General features: G+C 45.4%; 1 long non-coding RNA gene across 2 annotated transcripts; it reads right to left on the bottom strand.

Moving 5' to 3' along the window:
• Positions 1-3111: 3111 nt before the first annotated feature.
• LOC145534925 (uncharacterized) lies at positions 3112-7634 on the bottom strand. Of its 2 annotated transcripts, none has more exons than XR_014075079.1 (3): positions 6891-7634; positions 4846-4965; positions 3112-3586 (listed from the first exon to the last, which is right to left on the bottom strand). It is a non-coding gene; the product is annotated as an uncharacterized LOC145534925 (long non-coding RNA). The 2 variants fall into 2 exon arrangements; XR_014075078.1 differs by having other exon boundaries at positions 6962-7634.
• Between the last annotated feature and the right edge of the window lie 7849 nt (positions 7635-15483).

Raw genomic sequence — 15483 nt, 5'->3', positions numbered from 1 at the left:
GTGAGGTGTGAGAGACGTCCCTGCAGGCCTGGCTTAGACACAGCGCCCAGTGAATCGCCATCGCTGTTTCCATGTTGCCTTTTTTTTTTTTTTGAGACTGACAGTCTTGTTGCAATTGTGCGAAAATGGGCTGCAATGCATTTGGCAGATTGAGAGTCACCTGCAGCCAAAGCTGGGGTTGTGCAGGCTGCCAAGGGCTCAGGGCCTTGCCCTGAATGGTGAAGAGAAAATCAAGAGGTCAAGTTCTAACCCAGGTGGGAAGGCTGGTCCCTTGGACAGTCTGACTTCCTGGCCTTGCTCTCAGGAAGACAAAGGGCATCATTTCCCTGTGCTGCCGAAGTCTCCTTGGTGAGAGGCTGGGGAGGGTTTACGAAATCCCCAGGGAAGGACAGGACCTCTCTGATGAGCGCCCCTCCCCTGCCCCCCGCTGACTACTGCTCCCTTCCAGCCACTTCCCAGCCCCGGCCACCTTGACCTCCTATGAATCAGCCTGTGTGTTCCCATAACCTGCCAGCAGTACATCAATTACACGTTGTAACTCTCTTACCCTATATGTATAATGTGATTATGCATATTAACTATGTATAATGTGAGCTGGAAAAGACCCTGATGCTGGGAAAGATTGAGGGCAGGAGAAGAAGGGGCCGACAGAGGATGAGATGGTTGGATGGTGTCATCAACTCAATGGACACGGGTTTGAGCAAACTTCAGGAGATGGTGAAGGACAGGGAAGCCTGGCATGCTGCAGTCCATGGGGTCACAGAAAGTCAGACACGACTGAAAGAATGAACAACAATCTGAGTCGGCTAAAGGAAAAGTGAAAGATGTGGAGTCCGGCTCGATACCCTTTCCATGGGTTCTTCCCGTGGACACCTCGGTCTCACGAATCATATTCCATCCAGAACCCATCTCCTCCCCCCTATCTCCTCTCAAGTTGCTGTCTGCAAGGAGGCATGGATCTCAGCTATTTGAGACTACCCAATTAATGAAGAATGTTGGACTCTACTCAACACTAAATCTACTTTACAACTATTTGATGTTTTTTATCTGGTGTCTCAAACTTCTTTAAAAGGAAAAGAATTTCAACCTTGAAAATGGCATCAGTAACTACTAAGGACTTTTCTTGAGAAGACAAAGCCACCTCCTATTCATAAGTTGGTTTTTCCCAGACTCCTGCCCATACTACCTATGCAAAATCACTTGAAGACAAATGGTATTATTCATGTCAGATAATGAAGCAGATGTTCAGACACTGCTATACCTGCTCGAGTCCCAAATTATGGAATAAATGTCTTTACTTTTGGAAGCAGAAAGGAGTTTCAGCTGTCTGGACACTTCCAACAGGAAAGACTCAACCATCATTTTTATCTGGGCAAGTCCATGTTTACCTTTATGTAGGAATTACAGCCAATTTCTGTGCTAAGAGACTGTGCATACTATCAATCCACAAAACAACCCCATGGGGAGGACTAAGTGTATCTCCATTTCACACTAAGCTTTGAGATTAGAGTCTATACAACCAGGAGATGGCGGGGCCATGGTTTGAAGTTTGACATCTGCCATTCTGCCTCCTACTCAAATAAAGGCTCTGGGTTCCTTCCCATACTGGCTCAGAAAAGTCTCAATACAAAATGTGTGGGATCATCTCGAGTAAAATTTGGAATAAGTTTAATATTCATATACCTTAAACTTATATAGTACTGTATGTCTATTATGTTTCAATAGAAAAACTGGAAGAAAAAATATTAAATATTCCCTTATCTACACCCAGAAAAGATGGATGCTCTCATTCAAAAAGGTATATGCACCCCAGTGTTTAAAGCAGCACTGTTTACAGTAGTCAAGACATGGAAGCAACCTGTGTCCATCGACAGATGAAATGGATAAAGAAGATGTGGTACGTATATATAAGGGAATATTACTCAGCCATGAAAAGGTATCATATCATGCTATTTGTAGCAACATGGATAGACCTAGAGATTGTCATACTGAGTGAAGACAGTCAGAGAAAGACACTTATACATGATATCACTTAGCATGTAGAATCTAAAAAATAGAACAAATGAACTTATTTACAAAACACAAACAGATTCACAGCCATAGAAATAAACTTATGGTTACCAAAGGGACAGGGGGAGGGATAAATTGAGAGTATGATTAACAGATGCACACTACCAAATATAAAATAGATAAACAACAAAGATTTACTGTATGGCACAGGGAACTATACTCAACAAATTGTAATATAATGAAAAAGAATCAGAAAAAAGCATATATATGTATACATGTATGTATGTATAACTGAAATACTTTGCTGTACACCCAAAACTAACACAATATTGTAAATCAACTATACTTCAATTAAAAAAAAACTCCAATGACTCAGTTTAAAAAATATTCCCTTATCATAAAGTGCTTATAGTGCAGGTAGAAAAAGAAAAAAAAAATTCCCTTATCAGAAAAATACCTATTTTCAAAAATTTTTGAATACAAAAAATTCAAAGAAGGACACCAAGAAAGACACTACTTACTATAGTTCTCTTTCTAAATACAACTGATCTTTTAACATCCCATTTAGGAAAATAAACTTTCTCCCTTATCTGAACACTTACAATATAGTTTTTGAAGCAGCTGATGATACATGGGGCATAAAGGTGAAATATTGACTAAAAATGTGACTGAACCACTCCGAAAACATCTCTCCAGGGGGCATTTGTTGGTGATTGAATTGTTTTGAGACTGCAGTTTAATGAGCATGTCAGACTTCAACTGTATGTCCTGCAGTCAGGAAATGCAAAGAAGCAGAAGCCTGTAACTCACCGGTTCGTTCCGGCCCCACCACTGGAGGAAGAACGGAGCCCGCGCCAGGCCCCCAGCGACACGTGAGGCCAGCATCTGGACCGGCTGACTCTTCTCCCTTCTTTTCACTTCTCCCCTCGCTTGTTTGAAAAACACTCCATTTTCACTCTTCAGATTACACAAGTGATCTTCTAACAATGTTATGACCGAACAGAACACAAAATAAATATAACAGGATGATACAGATCAACGAATGTGTCTAAATCGGACAACTGCTTTCTCAGACATGTTCCAAATGTATTAGTGGAAGTAATATTTAAATTTTTTTTATTTTGAAAGATTAAAAGTCTTTCTCTTACTGCACCTTTCTTTCAACATCTCTAGGTTTCTTTCTTTCTTTTTTTTTTGGCCGGTGATTAGCCCCAGTGTCCAGCGGAACGCTCTCTTCTGGTCAGGCACTTATCTGGGTCTGCACTGTGGGCTTTATTGGTGCTTGAAGGGTGAGGCTGGGCCCTCCCGGCTCCAAGAAAACAGAGAGAGTGAAATACAGTTGCCAGAGACGATGAGGAGCCTGGCTCAAACAGGAAGCGATAATAATCTCTGCTTGGGCTTTTGAGAGTTTAAAGTACTTAAAGAAAGTATGAATCAAGGCCTGGGATATTTAACCCTTTCAGTGCCAGGACGGAAAGAAAAAGACAGTGAGGACAGAAGGGGTGCTGAAGTCCAGGAGAAGCCGGTGCGGGGCAGCTACTGACATTCAAAGCACTGTGGGCTTTCAGTGTCCTCCCTGAAAAAAAAGAGGTTGCTTAAAAACCTGCACAAAAGACACCCACTTTCAAGTAAAGAAATTCTCATTTCTTTCCTTCCTCCCCCTCTCCTGTCTCTGGTAGCTTTCTCAAAAGACCAGATCTGAACAATTTGACCATCATAAACATTTCTTCAAGTGAATGAGAAATTCAGTTGTTTCCCTGCTGGGGAGAAAATCCTGCACATTCTCACAGTCTGCCATCATGGCAGGAAGGCTCCGTGTCGGTGGGGGTAAATGTTGTGATCCACTCCGTAAACTCTCTCAGGAAACCTGAGGCCATGAACCAGACAGTGCTAAGGCCAAAGAGATTAAGATTGAGGACCACAGCTTGGTAGAATCTATTTATAGGCATCCACACGGAGAAGAGGTTGAGGAAACCTTTTTTGGTCAACTCGCCGAAGCGTTCAGTTACGTCTAGTTATGATGGGCTGTTTAATTCCATTACATTCTGGAAAAACAATTCAGCTGACCACAGACCACCAAATAGCTTTTTGGACAGCACTGGAGAGAATTTCCTCTTTCAGGATGTTAGAGGAACCAGACAGGACAGAGGCCGTGACCGATCCTTAACAGGGGAGAAGTGGTGGGAGACTTAAAGATAAAGCAGGTAGATGGTTTAGGGAATCAGTCACAAATACAACAGAGCAATATTTCAGGAGAAGGAAAAAAGTGAAATCAGAAAATTAAAAAGAACTTTAGGAAGGAAACAAATGTTCTGTTTAACATGGTGGATTGCACAGACGGATTATCTTCTCTGTACCCAACCCCCTGCGAAAGAGTGTTAAAGGTTTTATTCACGGTAACAGAGAATAGCAGCAGAAGAGGTGTTTGAACAGGAGAATGGAACTTAGGGAGCAGAGGAAAGACGGCTTCGGGGGGAAGACAATGTGTCTGTAGATGGACACACTGATGGAGGAGCGATTGTTTATCTCAAGGAATCCGCCAAAGGGTCCCCTCCAGCATTCTGAGTGTCAGGTGAGGACCACAACCCCTTGCTTCTCTGTCTTGTAGGAAACTGAAGGTTATTCAGTGTGAAAAGTGAATAGCAAATGCTCTGAATTTGGGGACACAGGCTCTGCCAAAGGTTAGAATGCAGAGTGGTCTCCAGGTAGAAGATACTGGAAATACCCCTTTGCTATGAACCTCTTCTCCATCTACTCCCAGACATTCAGAAGCCAGATGTGGGCAACCCTTACTCATCCACAAGCCCCACCATGCGCCAATCTGGGTTTTAGTACCTTAGTCATCAGGCAATCCCGGTTCGATTCCTGGGTGGGGAAGATCCGCTGGAGAAGGGATAGGCTACCCACTCCAATACTCTTGGGCTTCCCTTGTGGCTTAGCTGGTAAAGAATCCTCCTGCAATGCGAGAGATCTGGGTTCAATCTCTGGGTTGGGAAGACCCCTTGGAGAAGGGAAAGGCCACCCACTCCAGTATTCTGGCCTGGAGAATTCCATGGACTATACAGTTCATGGGGTTGCAAAGAGTCAGACATGACTGAGCCACTTTCACTTTTCATCAATATGAGAGGATAGTCAAGCATTACTAGAAATTTGATGGGGAAAAGAATAAAACAGAACAAATAAACCTAGAGGAATTAGTCAATGAAAATGAAGGGAGCATAAATAAACTTAAAAAAAATCAATGTTAGATAGATATTAGATCAGCAAATGCTGCATTCATGAAAAAAAGAACATGAATAAAAGCATCCATACACCCATATGCATATGTGTGGACAAGGAATAAATAAAAGGCCTTGGAATTCATAGGTATGGTAGCTAAAATAAAAAACAATTTCTATAAACAGTTTCAAGTATAGAGTGGAGGAAAACTTTTCAGCACTGAAAGATATACAATGTAAAAATCCTACTGGGTGCCAGGAGAATAGGGGAAAAAGGACCACTTTTGGGTCCATCATCATGAAATGTGGGGACACCATCGCCATACAGAAGATCTTAAGGGCTTTCATTATTTTTGCTGAAGAACGTTTCTGAAAACAGTCTCACACCATCCCTGCACAGATGGATGGATAGAAAGGAAGGTCAGCAGAGGAAGAGGGACAATGGACCATCGCTCAGCAAAGGAGAGTCCTTTCAGGGGACTCGGGGCCACTTTAGGTGTTGGCGGGGTCACTAAGGGACATGAGCTGTCCTAGGAGGGGCCCCAGAGGACAGAGAAAATCCCCTGAGGTTCTCTTAATGGAACGATGTCACCAGCTTTTAGAAGAGATAGCCTGGGACCTAGTTACAGACTGTTCATCTTGAAATCAATATCTGGGAAGATACTGGAACAAGTCATTGAGTAATCCACTGACCGCCCAGGAGGGCAGAAGACACTGAGAAGGACCAAGAAATGCTTCTGGAAGAGCAAATGTAATTGGCAAAATTTAAGGTCCTCCTCCAAGTCTTCAGGGTGAGAAGGGACCCCAGCAGATGGGCCTGGGGGTACAGCAGGGGGGTTACCCAGGAATCTGCTAACATAAAAACATTGCAGAGTATTGTGATACACACATGCTAGAGTCCGCACAGTGCATTTGGACACCATGCCAGTTTCAGCATATCTCTCCAAATGTGAGAGGTAAGTGAATATGTACATAATAGGGTATGAAATTTAAAGAGCAAAACCTGGGCAAGGCTGCTGGTGGACAGCGGGGTCTGAGAGGTGTTAGGGACAAACTGGGGGCTCCAGTCTCCAGTCGTAAAGCTCCTTGTTTTCTACCCTGCGAATCAAAATTCAACCACTGCAACCAAGACAGGGAAGGCAAGTGAGTGCTGGGGAAGAACGGCCTGCAGCACTTCGTTCTCTTTCTGGATCACAGTGGGAACCGGCTGGAGTTCTCTGCCAGATACTGTTCCAAGGGCCTTCGTCTTCCACCCTGTGTAATCCAGACAGCACGCCTCTGACAGTGGGACTCTTACTATCTGCATTTTACAAATGGGGGAACTGAGGGTTTGAGAAGTAAAGCAACGCGCCCTAGCTCATACAGTTCAAAGTTGCCAGCAGGAAGACTGTTAGAAAACAAAAACACAGTGGAAGTTCTGTTTCTCAAAGTTGTTCACAGGGGCTGTGAACCTACCCAACAAAATCCCATTAAATGTAACTTTCTGTGCTAGATCAAATAGTACAAATGCTTTTACTCAACAGGTATCAGAGAAAAGTAGAAGGCATTTGTGTTGGAGAAAGACACAAAAATGAAGACATTCAAACCATGACCTTTGTGTTCTACACATGGGGACGTCTACCAGCTCCCATTTCAGTCGGAGGACAGAGCCTGGTTTTGTACCGTGGAAGCAGAGACGGAAAGCCAGCCTTTCATGATTGGAGGACAGAGACGAGCACGGTTCTGTGACTCACACGCTCTCGTGGTGAAGAAGTCGTGGGTCCGTGTGGCCGCTGGTCAGCATGACCCGCAGATGCAGATGCAAGAAGCAGAGGGAGAGAGGCCAGGCCAGCCGAGGGTCCCCCGTGGGCACCGTCACTAACCTGGCCAGCCAGCCAGGGATCCCAGGTCATGGCCAGTGCTATCCAGTCTCCAGGTCAGAGCCCCTGGACGTGTCCCTCTGGCCAGTAAGGGCAGAGATGTAACACCCGCAGGCGATGTTCTGAGGCCCACGGCGGAGACCACGGTGGGACAAGACGTGGGCTCCTGTGGTTTGCCACCTTTTTCAAGAAAACTGGATGTGAAACATAGAATATGGCCAACATGGTCAGGGTCACACTTCCACGGGGCTCTGGTCACAGAGGGAAGCCTCTGGGACACGCGGAGCAGTCAGTGCTAGATGGAGGCGACGCCTGCCAGCATCCATGCTAAAATCCCCGCTCGGCCTGCTGGGACTGGAGGGGGCGGCTGAGTGGGCCCATCGGTGCGGGGGGTGCTGCTGAACTCGACTACAGGTGCTGGATCACAAGCACTGGTCCTTGGAACGTAATATTTTTCTTCCTTTTTGCAGACCTGATGTTAACCTGTGAGACCTGACGCCCACACGAGGGAATGCGTTGGTTTCCTCGCCCCACTTCCGGAGGCTCTGGATCCCAGGCGCAGTGCATTGTGGGAGTGCCCTCACGTCACGAGCCAGGAGCATCATAAGCGTTCCCACGGGAAGCAGGGCTGCAGGAGGCCCGTGGTTTACCTGGATCTCCCAAGTCACAGGGCTGGGGTGGAACGTGAATCTGACTCCAAAAAGCACGTGTGTTCTGGTCCACTCTGCTGTAGAAGTTCTCAAACAGGATTTGCTAAGCTCTGGAAAATGGGCCTAAACAGAGGAATGTGGATCAAAAGTTCCCAAATGTAGCAAAAGACATAAACCTACAAATCCAAGAAGCAGAGTGAACCCCCAACAGGATAAACCCCAAAATTTCATGCTAGGGACATCATACTCCAACTCCAGCCTCCTTGTATGGCTTCCTGTTGCTAATGGTAAAAACATTTTGTTTTTTATAGCAAAGAATTAAATGAAGATATAACCGACTTCCATTTAAGGTAGACTAATTTTCTACTGTATATCTAAAAGCATATTAACTAAATGCATGTGACGGTAGACATACACAAATATAAATATCACAGAAACAAATCAATTGCTCTTAAATAACAAAATGCGAGAATTCCAAACACACCATGACTATGCTTCTTGTCTGTTTTTGATATTATGACATGAAGGTAAATGACCATCTACATTTTAGTATATGTAATGAGCCCAAACCAAACAGGATACAATATCTCATTTGAAAATGCATTTGTCAACAAATCATGCATTTACCATGTAATTATCTTAAAATAGATTACATGGCGAAGCATCACTATTTCCCTGTGGACAGTTGAAATGTGTCTTTATGTATAATCAAAATGATCAACGTTTGTGTTAAAATGAATGTTATAATGAAATTTTCAGTGACATACCAGTCAAAAACAACACTGCTTCTTCATTATGTATCATGAAAAAACGATCATGAGATTAAAAAAAGAAAACTCTCCCAGAGCTCTTGAGATTAGGTATTACTATATAAGAAGCTGGCAAGACCAGAAGATGTTAGGAAGTTGTGCACATCTGTTTAATCATGGGTGCTTCATTTTTCCCAACCACAAATATGCCTTCATTTCTTTATCTCCTCAATGGGAGGTGTTGCTCAACTGAGCAGGGACCCTAATTAAATTGTTTACCCGAGGTTTCAAGCCAGCTTCCCCGACAGCGCATTTGTCTTACCAACCTAAGAACAGGGTACTGTCCCCCGGCCCTGCCGACGTTGCAAGACTGGGAAAGAGGAACTGAGGAACTGGGGCCTCTGACAGGACTAGCTTTGCCTGAAGACGTCAAAGTTGGTTCGGTTCAGAGAAATGTGAACTCATCGAGGTAGATAATACAGCATCCCCACAAAGCCTTGAGGCTTCCCAGGTGGCGCTCGTGGTACAGAATCCTCCTGCCAGTGCAGGTAGACGGAAGAGATGCAGGTTCAATCTCTGGGTCGAGAAGATCCCCTGGAGGAGGGCATGGCAACTCACTCCAGTATTCTTGCCTGGAGAATCCCATGGACAGAGGAGCCTGGTGGGCTGTAGTCCATGGGGTCGCAAAGAGCCAGACATGACTGAAGCAGCTTAGCACGCATGCACACATCACAAGCAATGCTGGGGTTTGATTTAGGCTCAGTTGGGGAAAATTCACAGCACGTCCTTGTTTATTGCATGGATGTACATGACCTCCACATACTCACACCCAGGCAGGGGTTTTTTTTTCTTACATTTATGCAGACAGACCTAATGACAGTTTACACAACAGCAGCAGAGCGTGTCGGTTTGCCATCCATCTTTCCTGCCTCCCAGCTGCGCAGTCCAGGTGAGCCATTTTTCCAAGCTGAACCCCATTTATTCATCTGCAAAGTAGGGTTGGTAATGGCACCTGCCTTTATCGAAAGAGCAGAAAATAAGCAAATATCTACAAAGCCCTGAGGATGGTCCTCTCACACAATGAGCATTGCAGAGAGTCTATTATATCAGCTAAAAATAACCGACACAGAAGCAGGCATCTACGGAAATGCTGAAAACGAAAGGGTGTCAGGGATCTGAGTGAGGTCTTCCAGTGAGGCCGTCCAAAGGGTTTTCCGTAGATTTAGGTCTTCCCTGGAGTCTCATCTTTGATGTTCTATTCTCCTATTTTTTCCTATTTCCTGTTCCTGTTCCACAGACTGAAGTAACAGGGTGAGGTGAACGTGTCACAGCGAAGACACAAGGACCTGCAGGAGACGCAGCGCCCAAGCAGAGGATGAACCTTGGGGCACCGTCTTGGTTGCAGGCGCCTGTGGAGCCCCGGGTGACCTCCTGTGTCCAGGAGGGAGCTGCCCTGAGGGGAGCCACCTTCCCCCCAGTGGGCCCTCCCAGAGGATTCTGCAGACAGATGAGATGGGGGGCCCTGAGGACCAGGGGTGCAGAACCCCCCCAATTCACTGCTCTCCACAGGGCCTGGGAGGGACTGACAAGCTGACTCTGCCCTAAGATCACCTCTTCATGTTCTGGAAAGGAGCTGTCATCTCCACCTCTCTCCTCTTCAGACAAAACAACCTTCTTGGATGTTTTCTCAGCTGTCTTCTTCTTGAAACATTAAGCACAGTTAGGAACATGATGGGCATTATTATTTACCGGCACAAGACTTCGAGTTTTCAGCTTCTTTAGCCTTTGAACATCATGATGGACTTTGTTCCCTGTCAGAGTTTCCGATTATGGAAAGGTAAAAGCTAAAAGCAGGGTCGGGTGGGAACAGGGCGGGGACCGCCTCTGCAGGAACGCTGTGTCTTCAAAGGATCATTTCCCACTGGTTTTGCCAAAATTCCCTCAGATGTGGTGGCCTCTCCCCATTACTTGGGTGGTTCTGGAACCAAAATGGGGTTTCCACAGTTCCCTACTCACTCCCTCTCCTGGGAAGGAATAAGGACATCTTGCTGAGCTTCCAGGGAGCTGAAACTGAACTTCCTATTGCTGGACCCTCAACTGCAATGTAAAAATCTTTTTATTAACTTTAAAAGCATATGCCACTTAAGTTTTTTGAAAAATACCCAAGGAGTCCAAGTTGAAAGAAAAGACTTCATCCTGCTATTGGCTGCATTCAGACCAGGTCTACTAGAAGGCTGATTCTTCTGAAAAGGAAACCCCATCTTCAAGTTCTCGACTTCTATTTCAATTTACAATTTAGTGCTGGCCCCAGGGCAGATGCAACCATATGTAGGATATACCCATTCTTGGAGAGTCTGCAGGTTTTAAACAGAACAGATTCATTTAGGATCAAATAACATGGTAAAGATGTGTTGATTCGCTTGCTCAGGGAAAATGAATTCTTAAAAGCACTCTCTTTTGTTTTTACTGCTTTAAAATAAGTAAATAAGTGTCAGTCCATGTGAGAGTTGGAACATAAAGAAGGCTTAGCACTGAAGAATTTGATGCTTTCGAACTAGGATGTTGAAGACTCTCAAGAGTCTCTTGGACAGCAAGATCAAACCAGTCAATCCTCAAGGAAATCAACCCTGAATATTCACTGGAAGGACTGATGCTGATGCTGAAACTCCAATACTTTGGCCACCTGATGCGAAGAGCCAACTCATTGGAAAACACCCTACTCATTGGAAAAGATCCTGATGCTGGGGAAGATTGAGGTCAGGAGGAGAAGGGGACGACAGAGGATGAAATGGTTGGATGGCATCACCCATTCAATGGAACAGAGTTTGAGCAAACTTTGGAAGATAGTGAAGGACAAGGAAGCCTGGTGTGCTACAGTCCATGGGGTCACAAATGTTGAACAACGACCTTGCTGTTACCGATATGTGAGTTTTGAGTTGTCTGCTCAAGTCTCCAAAGACCCTCCCCGCTCTCTTTCATGTCCCCATCCTGATGCTCTTGGGAGGATGGAGAGTAGCCATCTATCGTCCCACTGCCCAGATTGAGACCCTGATGCCCAGGTCCACGTGTGGGGGCTCAGAGCCCAGGCCTCCTGCGAGCGAGCCCTCTAGGCTGCTCCCCCTTGGTTCAAATTCTCATATGGTGGCTCTTTTCCTATTAAGCAACTTACTAGGTCAGATTCTGTGCCACTTTATCTAGAGATGTAGCCCACTCATCCAGAAGTGGAGCCACTTCCCACCTGGGGGCAGGCCTACCTCAAGGGTAGACACAATCTCAGGCAATGCCGGGACAGTCAGGAACTCAGGTCCAGGACCCTTATAAGAGCTATTTTGTGAACAAGTATAATAATAGTAATAGTAACAGTAATAACAATAACAGTATTAAGTGCTTTGTGCATGCTAGATACTGTCCTGAGCAGCTCACGTAAACTAGCGCATTTAATTCTGGTTGGCTGCATGAGGTCAGCCAGTGTTTTCCTGGGGACGCTGGTGGTGATGCTAACGGATGCGAGAGGGTTGCTTTGAAGCAGGTGTGATATTTCATGCCCTGAAGTTTTGTGGTTGGAACTGGGGCTCCTCCAATTTGTCTATCTTGGAGTCAAATGCCATGAAATATTCTTTCTACCATAAATAGTTCAAAGGAGCGATTGCTGTGATGTGTTCATGTGACTTTCAACATAATATAGATACTCCCCTCCTGCGCTTTTTACACATAATGTCCAAATTGTTCAGTTAAGGCAGATTTTGCAGTCAAGAAGCTTAAAAGCGACCAATCCTGCGACCTGATTTCTGAAAGGGTCACAATTACTGCATCCACCTCCCCATCAATATCAACTTACCAATGTCAACATCACACCCCCAGTGTCACAAATAATGTTTCCTAATTTAGGAGAATTTTCTAAAGACTTGTCAGTATAGTAGCAGGATTTTTATCGCTGTGGGTATGGATGAGACGAAGGAAACAAAAGTGGAGACAGCTGTCAGTTAAGGTTCTTGTCTCAGGAAGACTCTTACTGAAACATGAAATACTTTTTCATTTTAACTCTAGCAGAAGCTGCCTGAATTTGTAAAAAAAAAATAAATAAATAAATAAAGAGAGAGAGAGACAGCATCTTAAATTGTCAGGAGTCCAGACCCCATTATTTGGATAATTATTGGAAAAAACACGGAAATATCTTAAAGGAAAAGATGCTGGGAAGCAGGAATTCTGAGCTTAATTTCACTGAGCTACATCATGGCATTCACATACCATTGAATTCACCCATTTGAAGTTTTTTTTCAATTTTTAAAAAATATATTCACAGGGTCATGCCACCATTACCGCTCTCCAAGTTTAGAACATTCTGTCCCTCCTATAAGAAATTCTGGGCCATTAGCAGGCACACTGCCTCCTCTCACCCCAAACCCAGTTCCCACCAATGTGCCTTCTGTCTGGATGGATCTGTCTGAGCGCCACCGGGTCTGTGGCCCTTCTCTCTCATCCATCCTTCCCCCGGGAGACAGGTGTGCAGACCCCACCTCCAAATCTCTCAAGTGGGCTTTCCAGGAATGCTGTTCATTCCCTTGGGTCAGTGGTTTCCAATGGTCCTGAATTTCTGGAGCCCACTGTTGAAATGAAACCCGGGAATGGAGCATCAGCGGTGAGGAGAGAGTCTGGGATGCAGGCCCCAGAGGCACTGGTTCAGGAGAGGATGATGCTGCCCAAGGTCAGCTCCAGCGGTGCCCGAAAAGACCCTGGGGCTCGGCCCAGACTCTGTGAGACAAGGGCCAGGTGGTAAAGCGCGTCCTTTGAGATGGTTCATGCCACTGCCCAGGTGATTTTTCTTTTGACCCTGGGTCTCCGCACCCCTGTAATAAATTAGTTTCTCAAGGAGATTCCAAAGCCCAAATCAATAGACAATAGCTCTGGTGCTTGTTTTTGTGTGTGTGTGTGTGGGTGTGTGTGTGTATGATAAAACACACAACACAATGTTCACATTCAGCTCATCATTTCCCTCATGTTTTCATCTTGTAAAACTGAAACTGCACCCATCAGACACTAACTCCCCATCCCCTGCCCCAGACCCTGGCACCCAGCAGGCTACTTTCCATCTCCACGCATCCGACGACTCTGGGTGCCTCTTATGAGTGGATTACACAGTATTTGCCTGGCTTATTTCATGAGCATAATGACCACAAGATCCATCCAGGTTGCAGCCTGTGTCAGAGTCTCATTCCTTCCAAAGAAGGACAATATTCTGTTGTCCAGTGGTTCTCGGACACCTACGTCTGCAAACTGCTAGTGCAAGGTGGGTGCAGTCCACACGGCTCTGAGAGGCTAGGCAGGCTGTGCCCTCGCCCACTGCGCCCGGCCCCTCCAAGCCCTCCTCCCCACTTGGAAAGAGCTGCCAGGATCCCAGTACTGCCTGCAGAGAAGGATACCCACTAGTTTTGTCCCTATAGACAAAACAGGAGGCACAGTGGAAAGTCCCCAAAGTGGAAGGCAAGGGGCAGGGGTCAGTGTCTGTCTGAGGGCCTGCTGTACAGCGAGAGCCTGGAGGGCAGACGAAGCTCTCTGTCCTGCCCCCAGTCCAAGCTCTGGGCCCCACCCTCAGCCGGGCACCTGGGGAGGTTGCCCAGGAGTATGAATGTGGAACATGGGCTTTGGGGCCACTCAGATAGGGGCGGGGATCCTTCTCAGTAGGGTCACCTGCCCTGGCATCTATATTAGGACCAACAGCCCCTGTTGGATCCTGCTTTATTCATCCTGAATAGTGGAAAAATAGCTATATTCACACCATGCATTGATCTGATATTTAAGAGTAGATAATCCAGAGACCTAGAATCAGTGTGGCTCAGGTGGTGAAGAATCTGCCTGCAAGGCAGGAGGCCTAGGTTCCATCCCTGGATCAGGAATATCCTCTGGAGAAGGGAATGGCTACCCACTCCAGTATTCTTGCCTGGGAAATCCCATGGACAGAGGGGTTTGGTGGGCTATAGACCATGGGATCGCAAAGAGTCGGACACGACTGAGTGGCTAACGCTTTCACTTTCAATCTATAGATGGACCTGAAGAGTGTCTACAAATAGTGAGGGCTCAGTGAGTGGGAGCCAAGGTTAATGTGATTAAAACCATAATTTAAGAGGGAAGAACATTGCAAGTGTGGCCGATCCATGTATTTCAGCTTTATGCAAGCGTTAAAAGTTCTGTTTACATTTTGTGTTTACAAAATTGTTTAATGCATGAGGAAATTTTTATGCCATGTTAAATTTTTTAAAGTTTCCAGAATTATAGATATGGAATGATTTCAATGATGTTTAAAAAAAACAGTAATAAAGACTCCAGAGGAGATATGGCAAAATATTAACAGTGGGTATATCTGGGTAATGAGAGTGTGTATAACTATTTTTCCTTTTTTTCTACTTTAATATACCTCCCATAAATAAGATTTCTGTAATTATACATTATTATACTTGGGGGCTTCCCTGATGGCTCAAATGGTAAAGAATCCGCCTGCAATACAGGAGACCCAGGTTCAATCCCTGGGTGGGGAAGATCCCCTGGAGAAGGAAATGGCAACCCACTCCAGTATTCTTACCTGGAGAATACCATGGACAGAGGAGCCTGGTGGGCTACAGTCCATAGGGTCACAAAGAGTCAGACATGACTGAGCAACTAACACTTTCACTTTTCGCAATTATACATGCAGTAAACCAAAAACGCAAGGAAATGCAAATATACGCTCCTCAAGCTTTATTTTTCCATCTCACGGGAGTCCCAGCCTGGTCCTGGGAGCCTATCATAGCTGAGGTCCAGGCCACGTGCTGACCACCAGCATCAGTGCCTGGGAACCCACAGCATGGGCTCGGTTCCCACGATAAATACAACTGGCAAATTTTTTTATCAGGATCTTAAAGTGGCTCACTCGTGTTATCTGCAGACAAATAGTGTCCTTCTCACGTTAAAGTCCCAGAAAGAGATTAAGCCCAGCTCCAGGATTAGAGCTGACTGGTTTCAC

The sequence above is a fragment of the Giraffa tippelskirchi genome, chromosome 14 (assembly GCF_054371585.1).
Source record: "Giraffa tippelskirchi isolate mGirTip1 chromosome 14, T2T-mGirTip1v1.2.pri, whole genome shotgun sequence".
Classification (NCBI taxonomy): domain Eukaryota; kingdom Metazoa; phylum Chordata; class Mammalia; order Artiodactyla; family Giraffidae; genus Giraffa; species Giraffa tippelskirchi.
This window is presented reverse-complemented; position numbering and strand designations above follow the sequence as displayed.